Source organism: Rhagoletis zephyria, unplaced genomic scaffold, assembly GCF_001687245.7.
Source record: "Rhagoletis zephyria isolate East Lansing unplaced genomic scaffold, Rhagoletis_zephyria_1.1 Rzeph_scaffold_00086, whole genome shotgun sequence".
Classification (NCBI taxonomy): domain Eukaryota; kingdom Metazoa; phylum Arthropoda; class Insecta; order Diptera; family Tephritidae; genus Rhagoletis; species Rhagoletis zephyria.
In genome coordinates, this window is record NW_016157170.1 from 526,013 (window position 1) to 529,934 (window position 3,922).

The window sequence follows — 3,922 nt, forward strand, 5'->3', positions numbered from 1 at the left end:
CGGATCTATTGTTTGGAATCCCCGCTACCAAGTTCATTCAGAAAAAATTGAATCAATTCAGAAAAAATTCTTGCTTTTTTCATTGTGTGGTTTTAACTGAGATTCAGATTACAATCTCCCCGCATCGTAAAATGGCAGGCTTGATTAATAGTTCGGCCCTCCTGGCTGAGGTAAATTTTAATGTTCCCTCTCGAGTGTCAAGACATTTTCGACCTCCGTTTTTGAAGCCATGCAAAACTAATTTTGAACTAAACGAATCATTCCGTTGTTTATGTCAAGATTTTAACTCTCATTCCAGCACGTTTGACATATTGGACTCGATTTTTACTATAAAGAAAACTATAATTTCCACTCTCAATAATTGAAATACCATCTGTAGCATATCCAATCAGCTGATGAATTTGATTCTGAATAGTTTTAGATCTCGACACTTAACAAACTCCTGTTTCCACTACTCGGCACCAAAANCACATTTTAATGTATGCCGATGATGTGAAACTTTTTAAAACATTGTCTTCTATCGAAGAGAGGTCTTTGTTACAAGCGGATCTAAGCAACGTGGTTAGTTGGTGTAATGCAAACTATATGCCACTAAACCTTCAAAAATGTAGAGTTATGTGTTTCTCTCGGAGGGCTGTCCAACCAATATTCAATATCAAATTATAATCTGGAGCAGGTATCCAATTTTGTCGATCTTGGTATCACCATGGATTCCAAACTCAATTTCAACCATCATATTAATGTTACAGTCAATAAAGCCAAAGGCATTTGTAAAGTGATGGTCAAAAGAGTTCAAAGATCCTTATGTTACAAAAGCTCTTTTTACCACTTTAGTTAGACCTATACTAGAATACGGATCTATTGTTTGGAATCCCCGCTACCAAGTTCATTCAGAAAAAATTGAATCAATTCAGAAAAAATTCTTGCTTTTTTCATTGTGTGGTTTTAACTGAGATTCAGATTACAATCTCCCCGCATCGTAAAATGGCAGGCTTGATTAATAGTTCGGCCCTCCTGGCTGAGGTAAATTTTAATGTTCCCTCTCGAGTGTCAAGACATTTTCGACCTCCGTTTTTGAAGCCATGCAAAACTAATTTTGAACTAAACGAATCATTCCGTTGTTTATGTCAAGATTTTAACTCTCATTCCAGCACGTTTGACATATTGGACTCGATTTTTACTATAAAGAAAACTATAATTTCCACTCTCAATAATTGAAATACCATCTGTAGCATATCCAATCAGCTGATGAATTTGATTCTGAATAGTTTTAGATCTCGACACTTAACAAACTCCTGTTTCCACTACTCGGCACCAAAAAACTAAACAAAAAGTTCCGTACGTCGTGCGGACTGCGCCCCTCGTGTCGGTTGGGCAGGAAGGTGGGTAAAAAACCCGTTGGGATTAATCGGACTGGTTCGTTTTTGGCGATAAAGATCTAGTACGGAACTAGAAATTTTATTCACTAGTCCGCGGTTTGCCTGCAGGGTATGTATGTACAAGGGATGTTAATTTTTCGGCTTTTTCCATTCCCGGGATTTTCGAGATGGCGTTGTCACAATCCCAGGATCCCGGGATTAGTCCCGGCACTTAGATATTCATTCATTTTCAACACGTTGAATCGAAAAAATTACTTCTATATTGTTTGCGAAGCTCTCCTACCATGAAATAAATAATAATAAATTGGTTTGAAACCTACTTTTTTATTTAAAGTGGCGTTTTTTTTTTTTCAATGTAGAATAAAAACGTGGTTAAAAAATGCAATAGGAAATTTCTTTAGAATTTAAAAAATTTAAATTTTTTGGATTCACAAGGACGAATAGGTAATTTTCAAGCTGACAAAGTTAGAAGAACGGAACTCGAGGATGTTATCGAGTTTATATAAGCCAGAGGTTCCCAAACTTTTTTTCTCGTAGACCCCTTTCAAAAATTTACTGATCTCGGTGGACCCCCTGCTGATACATTTCTAAATATTCCCAAAGCCCGTAAAAAAAATTAAATGTGAAAATTAGATCTAACAATGTAAATTTGCATCGTCGGGGAATTCAAAAACTAAACTCAGAGTGGCCAAAATAAAAGTAAAATATTTTCTTGTGTTTATAAATATTATGTGATTACACACTTGTAAATTTAAAAAAATAAAGCTCGTAAATACATCAAAATACTCTCTCGCTCGGAAGAGTTATATTTTNTCGGGGAATTCAAAAACTAAACTCAGAGTGGCCAAAATAAAAGTAAAATATTTTCTTGTGTTTATAAATATTATGTGATTACACACTTGTAAATTTAAAAAAATAAAGCTCGTAAATACATCAAAATACTCTCTCGCTCGGAAGAGTTATATTTTTTACGAGCACTGCGATCGCTAGCGTTATTTACATTATCTTCACCATAAACTCATCAAATGTTCGCCTCTCTCCTGACTTTGCACGTGGAGTATATGTAAAATAGTTTATTTGTGTTAATGCCATCATTTTTATTTTTATCGCTCCAAGTTTTAAAGTGAGGCGAAAAATATTTGTCACATTTTTAAACACACAAAACTTAAAACATCAAAACGGCTAAGCTTTTTGCGCCAAACTTTTAATTCAGAAACTGACAATAGAGGTAATAACGAGTTTGAAAAAGTCGATGGCAAATAAACAAGCAAGCAAGAAGCACAAAAAGTGTTCCACCGTCTCATCTTCTTCAAGGCAAATGGACTTGTCATTTACGCCTATCACCGTCAGGTGTTTGTTCCGCGTAGTGACCAGTCAGCAGTCCAGCAAGTTGTCTGCAGTGTCGTCTGCTCAGTGAGAGCAAAAAATTAGATAAACCTTCCAAGCAAGGAATGAAACCGAAACCCAAACCGAAACCGTAACCGTTTAAAACCGTTTCGTTTTTCAAAACCGAAACCGAAACCGTAACCGTTATCTTGACCTGAAAAGGAACGATACCGAAACCATTTCAATCACAGGTTTCAATCGGTTTCCAGAAATTTACAAAAATAATAAATAAAAATTTCTTTGAAATAAATGATTTATTTAACCAAAATCAGCAACATTTTGCTAAAATTCTTGTTAAGTAGTAAATAAGTATGGCAAGGTAACTTTTCGCAAAAATCTGCTGATGACTTTGTTGTTGTGAATCGATAATCGATTAATTATATTTAAGTAGTTTCTTTCCCGTACGCAATGCGAGATCCCGCGTGTGCCCAAAATAGCCCAGAAATCATGCCTGTACTCAACAAAATGGGTAATAGAGAGCGAAAATTCGAGCGTATTCGATCGTAAGTGTATTCTTCTTCCTGCCCGAAACAGCCCGAAATTTTCTCCGAGTAAAAATGGATAAAGTGTCAAAGTGCATATCAGCTGTATTGTGTTTACATGTTGCCTGCATTTACTTGGTGCTTTTAAGGAAAAGTGAATGGCCTGTTGATGTATTTTCAATCTATGTACTTAAAATCAAATTTGTGAAACCAAAATTCAATTTCCAAGTGTTTGCATTTAATACCATGTTCTGACCGACAACCAAAACATTTTTCCTTCATTTTCTTTTCATTTACAACCTTTAACTTTCATTCTTATTTTGCTTTGGCCAGGCAATTAACAATAAATCCGAAATGGCGTATTAAAGATGATAAAATATGACTTCCACTTCGATAAATAATCGAAAAAAACTAGTGAAGACACCGATTGGAATGAGTGGAAAGTGAGTTTTCAAGTAGTTTTCAGCGAAAACTGGTTTTCGTTTAACAGATTTTATATGGACGAAAACACAAGTTTTAGGTCGAAAACCAGTTTTAGCAACGAAAACATGTTTCCGATGTCGGTCAGAACATGGTATAAGTGACAAAAACAAGAACAACGTGAATCAGCTGTTTCTCGACTTGTGGGCACGAAATGTGGGTTTTTGCGTTTCCGTACTTCTGAACTTTGTTCCA